Below are 15,372 nucleotides of genomic sequence, written 5' to 3'. Positions count from 1 at the left end.
TTACAAAAATAAAGATATCATGATGATCATGATCATAATGGGGAAATTTACTTTCTCATGGGTATGCCATGTTGAAAAGATAAATATAAATATATAAAAATAAATATAAATGATAAATATAAATATGTCATAAAATGATAGTACTACCTAAATCAATTTACTTATTCAATGACATACCAATAAAACTACCAAAGTATTATTCTTGAAAGCTAGAAAAATAATACTAAAATCCATATGAAAGAATAAAAGTTTAAGCATCTCACAGGAAACAGTGAAGAAACTAGGAAAGAATGGAGTCAGATTTCAAACTATACTACAAAGCTGTGATTGTCAGAACAATTTGGTACTGGTTAAAAAAAGTTTCGAATTATTTCCAGTGTTAGGTGACTTTTACTTAAAATGAAGTTTGAAACCAAATATGAAGTAAATTGAACTTAAAACAAAAAAAGAGATGCAGTAGAAGAGTATGGTTTAGTAAATCCTAAATCAATAAACCAGCTTGCCTTTTGCCCGATGAGTCAGTGACTAACCTACACACATTTGGGTAAACTACTATAACTCATTCCAAAGGGTAAAATATTTTTAACGTGCATAACGAAATAATTGGTGAACATTTTGCTTATAAAAAATGAACTTAATTGTATATAATTGTCTTTAAAAAAAAGAGGACTGCATTGTGGCAGAGAAGGGAAATAACAAAGAAAATCATTGGCTCTACAGGTACCATGGAGTGACTTTGGAAAGTTCCAAGGAAAGTTCTTCTCTTTTCCCAATGCCTATTTACAAGCACTGTAATATAATCTGCTATTTTGCTACCAAATATTTCCAGAAAACTATATTTGCCTACAAAAGTTAGGTTAGGCATAGAACCCAACTTCTGCCTAGATGTCAGTAATTTTCTTTATTGGGGGCTCGGATGTTAAAAGATGTTAAACAAGGTAGTTTTGGGAGAAAGTACACTAGCAGGTGTAGTTGGGGTGAGTCGGGGTAAGGGGATCAGAAAAGGCTTCATGTAATAGATGGCTCTTGAATAAAGTCTTAAATAAAGACAGTTATTACAAGAAGTGGAGGTGGGGATGGAATACATTCAAAGCATAGGGATAGCCAGTCCAAAGACATAGCTAAAAAATGGAGCATCATGTGTTCAGAGCAGCAAGTAGGTCAGTATTGCTGTATTGCTGATGAAAATAATGGGAATAACCTATAAAAAAGACTGGAAAGACATTATTAAACATCCAAATAAACAGAAAAAGCAAAATAATAAAAACAAACACATAACTTAAAACATGCTATAATTAACATGTACATCAATCAAAAATGGAGTTAGATGACAGGCATACATTACATGGGCAAATTTTGGTATTATCATCTGGCTACATGGGTAATCAAATCCTCAGTTTCATCTGTGACATCATAAGTAAGTCTGGTCCCAGGTCAGATAGATCTAACTCTACTATGACCTGCTGCCTTCTCTGCTCCTATGACTGAGCTGATAGATGTTATGGGCCCATCAACATCTTTAGCTCTATAGATTAAATTCCTAAAGCTAAACTTGTTGAGGGCCCAGGATGGCTATCAACATTTTCTTTTTATAGAATTGTCTCTATACTCCAGGAGTTTTTACAGCTGAAGTTCTAGGCCAGCAAGTTGCTGCCTCTAGTTCAGTTCTCTCCCCACTTGTGAACTAGGGTTCACCCGAGTTTGAGGCAAGGTTCTTGGGTTACAGTCTGCAGTGTCTTCTTCATTGGAAACATTATTTTCTGAGCCAGTATTTAGTTCAGATGGTCTTTGCACAACTGGTTAACTATCTCTTTTACTCAAAGTCTACTGAGCTAAATGCCCATCTTTTTTCCTTCTCATTAGAAAGTCTAATTTTCCTATTGACAATAGGTGGTGGCAGCAAATAATCTTTCAAGTCCTCAGAAGTTTTGGGGGCTATCCTATAAATAGAAAGTTGCACAGTCTCTCAAAAACTTCCATCAACCCTCTAATTTTTGCATGCCTCAAACAACAAAATTTCTCTAGAAGACTAACACTTTGTTAAAGGCCTTAATAATGAACTGGGTTGAAACTCCCCATCATTTGCTTCTGACATTGCTCTTAGGAGCTGGAGTCTTGGCAATGAGTAGGCTTCTTTCAAATTACTTCTCTGTGGAGATATATGCTGGTTGTGAGTATCCACATTTTCCCCATCTTCTGAAGCTCCAAAGTGCAGATTGCAGATGTGGCAAATGTTGCTCTCACTCAAACATCCACAAGTATGGTTTAAATCCTGCATTCCTGGTAGAGTTGTACACATGGACTAGAAATGCTGTATATTAACTCTACTGAGATGTTTGTTCTGGGGTTCAGCATTCCTAACACTGTTAGGAATTTCCTAATCAATGTACTGTTGAAATGTTCAGGCTGTGGGTTAGTGTGGGTTATACCTGCCAAAACTAACATCTCTTTAAGTAGTAGGCTTTCAAAGAATCTGCCTTGGTCAGAATGGATCCTGGCAGAGGATTCATAAACTGAGAGATACTTCTTCCATATAGTTTGGCCACCACAGTTTCCACGGTTACCAATTGACTCTGCCTAAGTTGCATATCTTGTGAAATGAACAGTCACTTCTAAGATATGAAAACTTATGTTCTTGCTATCTCCTCCTAGAGACGTAAAGTCAATGCAAACAAATTCCAAAGATCAACCACTGCCCTCACCTTTACCACCTCCACTCAGACTGCAATAGAGATAGTCCAGAATCCTGAACCCAAGAAAAAGCCTTAGGGGGCCCACCCTGACACTAACTGATTCTATTCAAGGATCCACAGCCATCTTTGAGGACAGCAATCACTTTGAATAAGAGGCCCACCTTTCAGTTCTTGCTGCCAAAGTCTTTGACACTTGTAGATGGTTCATCATCAAAAGAAGATATGAGATTGTTCTAGGTCATGTGACCAACAAGATGGAAGACTAAACATTTTCTCATCCGTGCTTTCCCCAGTTTCTCAAATCTCTCCAAAACAAAAATTATATGCTAAAGACAGAGCAACTTCAGCTGTCTCCATGGCCTAGCCTAACCTTCAGCTAACTCAACACCCCTCCTTTATTGTTCACCATGCTACTAGCAGTGAGGCTGCACTAGTCAACTCAAGGACCCTAGCCATGGACTTGCAACAAAATCCAACCCCAGTACCCCCCTCCTTCTTTCCAGTGCCATAGAGATCTGGGCTTCAGGCTACAGAATTTTGCTGGGGCCTTGGTGGCCAGCACTATGGCACCACTCTGTGCTGCAAAATCTTTCTGCAGGAGAGTGGAGGAACAGGAGGAATAGGGGAGGACATATGTCTGGGCTTGAAATCGAGCCAAATCCTACATCCCAAAACAACCCTATTCCCAGCTTCAGTGACCCAAACTACAAACAAGAGAAATCAACCCCAGCTGCAATAGCACCAGAGGTGCATGAGCATCCTGGACAGGGGGCTGAGGAACAGAGGAAATAGAAAAAGACATCATGTAGGAGAAGCGGGGCGGGGAGTGACACACTCCATTAAGTTTGCTGGAAAGAGACCAGCATTTAGCTGGGGCCAGCTCTGCGTCTCCCCCACCCCCCCCAACCAAAGTCAGTTGGGACAAAGACCTCAGCTGGATAACTGCAAATTGCCCAGTATAGGAGGAGGCTGAGAAGGTGTGAGATCCAACCCCTGAGGAAACCACGATCAGAGACAAAGAAGTCAGAAAGTTAACAGTAACGGAAAATAAGAAAGAAAAAAGACAGAAATTGCCAAAGCTCTCAGGAAGGAGAAAACTCAAAGACCTTGAACATAAACAGATAGATCAACAGGGAAAACATTAACAGCAAAAGGAAATATGGATTCCAGAGCTAATAAAACAATTCAGGCATCTATGGATAAATACTGCAAAACAATGGAAAATGATCCAACACTTGATGAGACCGAGAACCTCGTGGAATTCGAAGAAAACATAGAATCACAACACGCTGGTTCAGAGTGGTTTAAAAGAGAAATGAGAATTATGGGAGTGGAATAATGACCTGCACAGCAAAAATAATTGACAGAATAGAAAAACATGAACCTGTGATGGCAAGTCTTGCCAAAGAAACAAAAGAGAGAAAAATCAATTGGGAATGCAAATATACAGAAGTGAAAGACAATCTAGAAGAAGAAAAACAAAAATAAATAACATTTAAAGAAAATATGCTCTCTACCCAAGCAAAACATACTGATCTCAAAGACAGGATGTATAGAGGTTTTTAGGTCACCCAGTCAAAAAACCTGAGCAATGTAATTCAAAAAATAATACCATAAAAAACCTTTCCAGAACTTCTGAACACAGAAAATGAAATCCTAATTTAAAGAATTCATAAATCAACTCCAGGAAAAAACAAACAAACCAAGGTTGCAAATTCTAAGACACATAGTAGTTAAATTTAACGTCCAATTAAGAAACAAGTTTTTTTAAGCAAACAGGAGAAAAACTTCAAATAGCAAAGGAAAAGAAATTCAAACAATACAAGACTTTTCTGCACCTCCCAGAAAACATAGGAGAGAATAAAATAATGTGTTCCAAAGAGTAATGTAACTCAGGATACAGCCCAGGGTGATATGCCTTGCAGATCTGAGCTTAACCAGAAATGAAAAAAAAAAAAAAAAAAGATAGACATTCAATAATAAAGAGAGGTTTTAAACATTCTTAGAAAGAAAACCAGAACTGAAGAGATCATTTCCTTCTCAAACATCCCAGATAACAGAAATGCAGGTGAGGTGAGCAAATGCAGCAGCCAAGGGCAGCAACAGCTGGCAGAGAAACCAGTAAGAACCTTCTTTCTAAATGTGCACAAGGAAAGAGGGGTGAAGGCAGAAGTCAGGTGGAGGTATCAGAGGAGAGGCAGACCTAGGGCATGGTGGACAGAACCTGACAACATCTTGCCCACAGATGAATCAATGGGTTTTTTTTTATTTTTTTATGAGACCACACTACAAAATGAAAGAATACATAAAAGGGAGGAGTTGTGTGACCTGCCTGGTTCAAATCAATAGCTAGCAATAAAGGAAGGTGACTCCTGGAAAGAAAGGGAAGCAAAAAATGAAATTTTAGAAACTATTAAACAAGACTAGTTTAAGGGGAGGAGGGGAAGAGGAAATCTACTTGATTGAGAGGGCAAAAGTGGAATAAGAATTAACAAAAGCAGGAAAGAAAAAGGAATTAATTAGCAAAATATAAAAAGAGAGGATTAATTAATTGAATCTGCATTTTTTTTTTAGGCAATTGGGGTTAAGTGACTTGCCCAGGGTCACACAGCTAGTAAGTGTCAAGTGTTTGGTCTGAGGCCAGATTTGAACTCAGGTCCTCCTGACTTCAGGGCCTATGCTCTATCCACTTCGCCACCTAGCCACCCCTTGAATCTGCATTTTAAAAAGCCAACAAATAAACAAACCTAAAGTAAACACAAAAGAGGAGATACTAAAAATTAAAGGAGAAATAGATAAATTAGAAATAAAAAGAAACCATAGAAATGATAAATAAAACTAAAGGCTGGTCCTTTGAAAAGAATAATAAAATTGATAAATCTTTAATTAATCTGATTAAAAAGAAGAGGGCAGAAAATCAAATCAATAAAATAGCAAATAAAAAGGTGAGATCACAACAAAATCAGGAAAAGAATAATCAGAACATACTATGCACAGTTATATCCTAACAAAACTGAGAACACACTCACACTATCAGAAGACAGATAGAGATCTTAAATAACTCAGTCTCAGAAAAGGAAATAGATCTAGTTGTAAAGGAATTACCAAAGAAAATTCTCCTGGTCCTGTTATATTCATAGGAGAATTCTATCAATTTTTTAAAGAACAATTAGTACCCATATTTCACAAATTATTCTCACAAATTGAAAAAGAAAGCACTCCACCAGAATTATTTTCTGAGGCAAATATAGTCCTAATACTTCTATCAGGGAAAGATAAAACATAGAAGGAAAATTATATTATTGGTGAAAATTGACTCAAAAATTTAAGCAAAATCCTGTCAAACAGACTATAGAGACTTACCCAAGAAATCATACAACATAACCAAGTTAAATTTATCCCAGGGATGCAAGGATGGTTCAACATTAGGAAAATAATCAACAAAATTAATCATACTGAAAACTCAACCATCCAAAATCACATGATCATGTCAATAGATGCAGAAAAAGCCTTTGATAAAGAATAACACTCATTCACAATATAAAAAACCACTACAAAGGATAGCCATAGAGGGATCTTTTTTAATACCATAAAAAGTATCTGTCTAAAACCAAAAGTAAGCATCATGTACAATGGGGATGCACTAGAAAATTTTCCAATAACTACATTCAGAAGTGTAGGAAAGACACCCATTCTCCCCACAATTATTTGATATAATCCTAGAAATGCTAGCAATGACATAAAACAAGAGAAAGAAATTAAAGGCATAAAGATAAGTAAAGAGGAGATTAAACTATTCTTAATTTGCTGATGATGATTGCTGATGATGATAGTATACCTGGAAAATCCTAGGGAATAGGGAAAGATACTAATTGGGGTAATTAGTAGATTATTCAAAGTTGCAAGCTACAAAATAACTCCCCAAATCATCAGCATTTCTATATAATTATAACAACACCCAAGAAGCAATTATTATTGCCTGTTAATTATTAATCGCATTCCAAATAACTACAAAATGCATAAAATATCTGGGGATTGAACTACCAAAGCAAACAAAAGATTTGTATAGATTCAGTTATAAAGTGCTCCTTAGAAGAAATAAAGAACAACTTAGATGGAGGAATATTCAGTGTTCATAGCTAGACCATGCCAATATAATAAAAATAACAATACTTCTAAAGTTAATTTACACTTTTAATGTAATATCAACCACATTACCAAGGAGATACTTTAGAGAATATTATAAAAATAATAACAAAATTCATTTGGAAAAATGACAGATCTAGAATATTAAGGGAAATAATGAAAAGAAGTAAGGACAAAGGGGAAATAGCATTTTCAGACCTCACACTATATTATAAAGCAGCAGTCATCAAAACCATCTAGTACTGGTTTTTTAAAAAAAATTTAGAACAGATCAATGGAATAGGAATTTTTTAAAAATAGAACTCAATAACCCAGTGTTTGATAAAATAGAAAACATAAATTACCTAGAAAAAAGTCTTTGTTTAAAAAATAACTGTTGGGAAAACTAGAAACCAGTCTGGAAGAAATTAGACTTAGACCAATACCTTATACCACATTCCACAATACATTCTAAATGGATACATGAACTTAATATTAAATATCATACCATAAAACAAATTAGAAGAGAAGCAGATCATATATCTTTCATAGCTATGGGTAGGAGATCTATTCTTAACCAAACAAGAGATAAAGATAATTACAAAATATAAAATAAAATATAAAATTTTGATTACATGAAACAAAAAAACTTCTATACAGACAAGATTAATGCGCCTAAGACAAGTAGGAATATGGTTGAATTAAATCTTTGTATCAAATTTCTCTGATAAGGATTTTGTATCCAAGATGTATCAACAATTAATAACTAACTATACATGACTAATAACCATCCTCCAATAGATAAGTGGTCAAAAGATATAAACAATTCCACATGACAATTACCACATAAAAAAATTCTCCAAATCACTAAAAATAAGAGAAATGTAAATCAAAATAACCCTGAGGTTTTATTTTATACCCTGAAAATTGGCAAATATGACAAAAAATGGCAAAAGTCAGTGTTAGGCTGTGAAATTATTGACACACTAACACATTGTTTAGTGGAGCTGTGAAATGGTACAACCATTTTGGAAAGCAATTTAGAATTTTTTTTTTAAGTGACTAAAATGTCCATATCCTTTGAACCATTACTGGGCTTATAGCTCAAGGAAGACATCAATAAGAAGAAAGTCCCCATAATCACCAAAATATGTATAGCAGCACTTTCTGTGATAACAAAGAATTGGAAACAAAGTAGATGTCCATCAGTTGGGGAATGGCTAAACAAATTGTCGTACATTAATGACATGGAATATTCTTGTGCTGTAAGAAATGATATGTGTGATGAATACAGAGAAGCATAGAAAGATCTATGTGAATTGATGCAGAATGAAGTAAGCAGAACTCAGAAAACAATATATACAATAACTACGACAATGTAAATGGAAAGAACAACCACATACAAAAAAAAAGTGAATGTAACAAAATTACAATGATCAAACTAGATTTGAATGAAGAAAAGTGAGAGGACACGCCCAAGCCATCCCTTCAAGGAAATGAGAGATCCACACCTACTAAACATTGCATGTTTTTGGACTTTTTCAATGTAGTAATCAGCTAAGTTGGGAATTTTTTTTCTCTTTAAAAAATATAATTTATTATATTGAATGGTTCTCTGGGAAGGGTAGAGGGATGCTGGGGATAATTATGATCACGTTAAAAACAGAAGACATCAATAAAAGGTTATTTTTGAAAAGTGGATATGACTCTATCAGCAAAAAATGACAATAAAGAAGATATATTAACACCTGCTTTGTCACTGCACCATGAGACCTTTCCATTTGACATGCACCTGAAACCTCTTAAATGCATTGTGTCTGCCTTTAGAATGTGAGCTCCAGAAGAACAGAGACTGTTTTGCTTTTCTATTTGTATCCCCAGTGCTTATAACCATGCTTTGCATATGGTAGGCACTTAACATGCTTTTTCATCTACCCATCCATCCATCCATCCATCCATCTATCCATCCAATATTAACTTGGGTACAGTGGCCTACAAGTACAGGTAGAATATATGCATTAAGATCATAGAATAATAGTGTAGCCCTTTTAAGCCCTAGAGGGTCCTTATCTTAACTCCCACTTTTAGTGACAAGCCAGGTCCCTAAGCAAGGCTAAATATCTCCCCCAAGGATTTAAGAGTATCCCTGAAAGCGTGAGTATCTCTCTAATGCTGACTATAAATTCTACATTCTGGAGTATCCTTGCCAATATCCTCACCAGCAACTAGTGCCCCAGTATTATTTAAACAATTAACATCAGTTGGCTTTTTTTTTTTTGGTTAGGCAGTGGGGTTAAGTGACTTGCCCAGTGTCACACAGCTAGTGTTATGTGTCTGAGGCTGAATTTGAACTCAGATCCTCCTGACTCCAAAGCCAGAGCTCTATCCACTGCCACACCTAGCTGTTTACTGAGAAGAGACATTTACTGAAAAGATGTAACCAGAACAAAAGTACAAACATTTCCCTCTAAACCAGGAACATTTTCTCACGTACCATCTCAGTTCCTGAGGATAGTGGGGCTCAGACTTAAAACTACAAACCATTGCCTCCACCAAGTTTACTTCCAAATATGGCCTACCTGATGTACAAAGTTGTTCCCTTATTTTTAGGAACCAATATCTTGAATACAAAGTCAATATATTACTGGGCTGAGCCTGGTGGCCCTTAGGGTCTATGCTGTCAGACTAGGCAAGCTTAGACAGCTGCAAAATCTGGCATGGACTCTTGCTTATGGACCTATTGTCACTCTTACAACCTTTCAAATTTCACAAAGTTTGAGTCTAGTCCATTCAGTCTCCAATATTGCATCATCTAAGGCAGGAAAGACTATGTACAACAGGGACAGAAGCAACACCAGGATCACGTGCTCATGGATTCATATCAACCCAGATAGGCTGTTAGTGCTAGCTCTCTCTCCCTAGCCAGAGAGGCTTAAAGCAGTCTTGCCTCCTCACTGAAGATAGCCAGGAGGGAGAAAAAGAGAAAGAGCAGCTCATTTTGGCCAGTCAGTGCCTTTTGAATATACACCTAGTTCTGGTTCAGCAACTAACCCAAAGTCCTTCTCTTGAGCACTTGGTTAACAAACCAGGAACAGTTACAGAATACCTGCATGTGCTCCAAAACCCACAGTAGAGGAGTGTACTCAGATAGCCTACTGCACATACTCACGAGGACTGGACTCTCATTGGCCAATCTCCTCCTCATACTCCAACAGAATCACAGATTTAGGTCGGAAGGTATTTTAGAGGCCATGGAGTCTATCCCCTTCATTTTACAGATGAGGAAATTAGGACCCTTCAAGGTTAAGCGACTTGCCTGAGGTCACATAGGTAGTATAAGTAGCAAAGGCAAGAACTAAACCTGATTCGCTGGGCTCCAGAGCCATTGTTCTTTCTCCTTGAGGCCATGCTTACTATGGTCTGGATCCACAGTAACTTCTTTCCCTGCTCTTCTGTAGAAATTAGAGGATCTAGCCCTATCCTTATGCAAAGGTAAAACGTTTGTTCCTAGCAAGGAGAGTATGGAATCAGCTTCACCCAGAGATGAGATGTCTATTTCTGACGGCAAGAATCTTGCCTCAGCTCCCTCTGTATGTGAGGCTTCTCACGCAATCTCAGTCTGCTCTCAACTGTTGCTGAGTTGTCTCCTTTAATCATTAAGACTGAAAATTTCTTAATGAACACCTTCTCCTTGAATGGAGGGTGAGCAAGTCAATCCCAAGTACTGCCCTCTACCTGGATTTTATCAGAAATTTTTGAGTAGTCAAATGTCTGGTAATTCACAAACTACATTAATGGTTTCTCCTGGCTTTGTTCAACTATAAGTTATTCCACAGATTCCCTGAATCCTTATTGTAGCCTTCAAACATCTAATAATATCCTCAACTTCATATCCAAGGTCTACTCTAAACACCAGTAGTCCTCTATGTATTTTAGTGCCCTTTAAATGGTAATACATTTCACATGCAACTCTCATGTTTTCAAAATATTGATCCATAATACAATTTGTGATCAACGACAGAATGAAAATGAATTAGTCATGCAATATTGTGCCACAATAATGCAACAAAATAATGCTCTAAGTAATTAACATGGAAAATAATAGTATAGGGGCAGCTAGGTGGCACAGTGGATAGAGCACCAGCCTCAGACCAAGCACTTGACACTTACTAGCTGTGTGACCCTGGGCAAGTTACTTAACCCCAATTGCCTAAAAAAAGAAAGAAAGTAATAGTATAATAGATATGCAGAGTATTAGTAATCAATCAACAGACATTTATGGAGCACCTACTAGTGCCAGCTAATGATAGTCACCTTTCATTTGCACACCAACAGGCAACCAAATAATGTTTGGTATCAGAATTAGCTCCATTAAAAAGAGGCTTTCATAATTTAACATAGGAATTCAGTGAAAAAGTTAGGGTTAAATTCATACTCCACAGGAGACTAGGCAACCAACTGCAATAAAAATTGTAAAACAACAGAAAACATAAAATAGGAATTGAATTCAAAACAAAATCAAACTGAAAAATCTCAGTAAAAAGAAAGAAAAGAAAATAGCATAAAAAGAGGCGCACTTCAAAAACAAAATTACAAAATTTGACAAACTCTACCAATAGCAGCAAACCACTTTTCTTAATTCCATTTCAAACTCAAAGAAGCAAAAGAAAAATGAAATAATGCAAATAAGATGAAAAAGGAAAAACAAAACATTTAAAAATTTTTTGTAGTCAAGTTACCTCCAATGTTTGTAGCAAAAATTCTGGAACACTCTACTTAAAGGAAGCAGGAAGAATCAAAACAATATTCAGGCTTCCCTAGCAGAGAAAAATTAAAATGTTAGAAAAAAGAAACAAAGAAAAAATATCCCAAGATAAGTTCCCACATCTAACACTTTCTAATGGTCAATTTATGTGTTCCTAGCAGTGTGTGTGTGAGTAGAGAGTAAGGGTTCTACCCAGTAAAGATTGATGAACACAACTATTTAACTGTCTTGATCCCCACCCTTGGGTAGGAAATGCCGCTCATTACCAACTCCCACCTTCAGATCTGGCTTTCACTTTAGTCAATACCCTTATCCCCATCTTTCCTGGAAATGGGTTCTTTTAGCCTCTAGGAGAACAAAGGACCAAAGATAACTAAAGTTTGCAATTGACTTAACTCCAGCTCTTCCATCACAGGGACTTCTAGAATGTTTAGTTGTGCCTGAGTTTCTCTGATCCAGACTTTCTTGGTCTTTCTCTGTGTTTGGAAAGTTAAAAAAACATGAATCAATAAATATCTTTTCAGTTTAGCTCCAAGCCCCCTCATATTCCCAACAGTTATAAATAAAGACTGATGGACAGCAGCTTCATCTCTCCCAGAGAGAATAAAAAGGAAGAGACAAAAGGCAGAGAATAAAGGATGTGAGTGTAAAATTCACCAAACTCTTTCTGGTGACAAACAGGCTCAGCAATTACTCTGCCTGGCTTATGCTTATCTCAGTCCACACAGTCCCAATGTCAGTCTCAGACTCCTCTTCTCATTCTCCATAAAGACCGAGGTTGGAGTCACTTGAATGAGGAGGCTATGGCAAGGGTGGGTGGGCCACAGCCCCTTTCTCCAAATACCACGGTAGCTACGCTGCTCTTTTCTTTCCAAGGTGATGGTTCTGCAGCTTCTCCATGAAGACATGGTTGAAGTCACCTAGGTGGAGAGGATGTGGCTGGAGAGGCGGTAGGTGCTGCCTCCCCACCTTGTTGTGGTGGCTAACGAGACCTGACTTGCTGGTGCCGCTGAAGTTATTGACATCCTCTCTACGCACAACGGCTTGCTTCTCACCTCTCCAGTGCTGCCAGCTCTCCACCTCCTTTTTGATGCCATGGACCGATAGTTTTGGGGTTTTTTAGATAGTTTTTGAGGTATTCTATCCCAGATACAGGAAACATTATAGATGATTCCTGGAGCAGCCAAGAATTGGTAAGCTAGATCTTCTCAGCAGCTCCTAAGGCACCACCTACATTCTACTCTGGCAGAGGAAACATGGCTGCGCTTTTACTGAGTTTCTGCCTCAACCAATCCTTCCAAGTCTTCTGATACTGGAGAGTCACCAAAATTAGCTTTCTCAAGATCTACTTCCGAGTCTGAACAGCCAGTGACCTCATGGTGTTCACTGCCAACACTTGCTTCTATCCTCCAGTAGGCTTCTGTACATGTTGCATGGGTGGTCAAAATATGCAGGTACTGAGTCCAAGCTTATTCTTACAGTATCCTGGTTGTATTTTGAATAGGCTAGAATTAGTTCCAATTAGCACTGACCCTCTAGTGACAGAAAGTAGCACAGCATAATAGAATACCAGGATGAGAGTCAGGAAGAACTGGGTCCAAATGCTGTCTCTGATACTTATGACCTCTTACCCTGGAAGAGTCGAGTCCTCTCTAAGCCTCAGTTTCCTTATCTATAAAATGGGGATAATACTAGCATCCACCTCACAAAGTAGTATTGAGAATCAAATGAGATAAACCTCACAAACCCTAAAGAGCTATATAACTGGACCTGTGATGTTATTAATATAGAGAATTTCCAGGTACAGAAACTCCATTTATCAGTTCAGGTCAGCACCTTATCTGAAACTTAAAGTCTTAGAGAATTGCCTAGACTACTGAGAAGTTATCATCACCATCATCATCATCATTAATTGGTATAACTGGACACACTTGGGCATACTTCACTGAGCTGTGGCATCCACCTTCCTACTGACACCAACAATTTCCTTTGAAGAGTCCAAGCTTACTCTGAGATATCCCAGATATCAGTAGTCTTAATCACTCAATCCTCTAAGTCGCATCCCTTCAAAGTTTGTAAAGGTATTTCTCTCAAACATCTCTCATAGTCACAGAATGACAAAAATATAATACTCACTTGTATTTTCCTGTCCAGGATGGCAGTCCATTCCACATTCACAATTTCCACTGTCACCTTTATGAAGGGTCCTGTAGGTCTAGGAGGAATAAATTCATAAATGACTGATAATGAGGCCATTCTTCTAGCCTTTGGGGCAACCTCCTTCCCTGGTTCCATCTGCTTTTCCCAAGGTTCAGTTCTTGGAATTCAGACTCTCACATACCAACTTCAACTCTCAGGTGCTGGCATCACTCATGAGTTCATCCAGGTCATGCATCACAAAAAAATAGTTCTGCTTTCCCAACTTTGTCCAATTGATAATGTTCTCATTTCAGGCTGTCATGGTCTCCATGCCCTTAATCCTTTACCTTTCCAAGTAGAATGGTTTTATCCATAATTCCAGCTCTCAGCAAGTTTTCTGTAAGCTCCTTTCTTCATGTTTGCATCTGCAATGTAGCTCTATGATTTTTGTTTTCATAGCCACTACACAAGATGTACCTTCCCTAATTATCAATAGTATTGTAGCTCTATGCCTGCCTTCCACCTTAATTAGCATGTCCATTGTGGAAGCATATCTTTAAAAATTCCTATTAGTCTTTTAAGAAATAATACTTCTCTGCCCAAAGGGCTATAAAAATGTGCATACCCTTTGACCCAGCAATACCACTTCTAGGGCTATATCCCAAAGAGATCATACAAATGAGAAAAGGACCCACATGTACAAAAATATTCATAGCAGCTCTTTCTGTGGTGGCAAAGAATTGGAAATTGAGAGGATGCCCATCAATTGGGGAATGGCTGAGCAAGTTGTGATATATGAATGTAATGGAATACTATTGTGCTATAAGAAATGATGAACAGGCTGACTTCAGAAAAATGTGGAAAGACTTGTATGGTCTGATGCTGAGTGAAGTGAGCAGAACCAAGAGAACGTTGTACACAATAACAGCCACGTTATGCGATGACTAATATTGAGAAACTTAACCCTTCCCAGTAATACAAGGATCTAAGACATCTCCAAAGGCCTCATGATGAAAAATGCTATCCACATCTAAAGAAAGAACTATGGAAGTTGAATTGCTATTAATATTTTCTCTTCTACTGAGTTTTGTTTCCTCTTTCTGATGGTTCCTCCTATTGGTTTTAATTTTTACTTACAACATCACTAATGTGAAAATATGTTTAATAGGAATGTAGATGTATAGCCTATATCAGATTGTGCACTGTCTTGGGGAGGGTGGTGGGGAGGAAGGGGGAGAAAAATTTTAAACTCAAAAGCATATGGAAGTGATTATTGATAAATCAAAATAAATTAAAAAAAAAAATATTTCTCCAGCCTAAAACCTTTCCAGATCTTTCCTTTTAGCAAAGTAGGAACAGCAAAAGCTAAGGCCTTCCTTTGAAAAGGAGTAACCAAACTTAATTCTTGTCTAGGTAAGATCACTGTCTCCCCACCTGGAGTGATAAGTACCATTGTGCCACCTTAGGACAAAATCTACTCTTTTGAAAATCAAGGTTAAAATATTGATCATAGGGAGGAGCTCTTAAGGGAAAGTGGTCTGGGAAGGAACTGAGTAGTACTGGAATGCTGTACTTTGTACTTGCTGTAATAAAACTGTATTTTAACATATTATGATCTTTTCTTTGTTCAAGATTCCTATAAGTGTTGCC

At 37.4% G+C, this 15,372-nt stretch overlaps 1 long non-coding RNA gene across 2 annotated transcripts in view; it reads right to left on the bottom strand.

Moving 5' to 3' along the window:
- LOC114029827 overlaps nucleotides 1-15,372 on the bottom strand; it is a 60,915-nt gene that overhangs the window by 17,760 nt on the left and 27,783 nt on the right. The window contains exon 1 of one of the 2 annotated variants that reach the window (XR_003567527.1): nucleotides 11,558-11,640. The exons of the other annotated variant lie outside the window; for it this stretch is intronic. This is a non-coding gene — a long non-coding RNA (uncharacterized LOC114029827). Of the gene's footprint in view, nucleotides 1-11,557; nucleotides 11,641-15,372 lie in introns of those variants that run through there. 2 annotated transcript variants of the gene reach the window in all.

Source organism: Vombatus ursinus, unplaced genomic scaffold, assembly GCF_900497805.2.
Source record: "Vombatus ursinus unplaced genomic scaffold, bare-nosed wombat genome assembly UNPS02014941.1, whole genome shotgun sequence".
Taxonomy (NCBI): Eukaryota; Metazoa; Chordata; class Mammalia; order Diprotodontia; family Vombatidae; genus Vombatus; species Vombatus ursinus.
The sequence above is the reverse complement of the archived record's forward strand: the minus strand, read 5'-3'. Positions and strand labels throughout refer to the sequence as shown.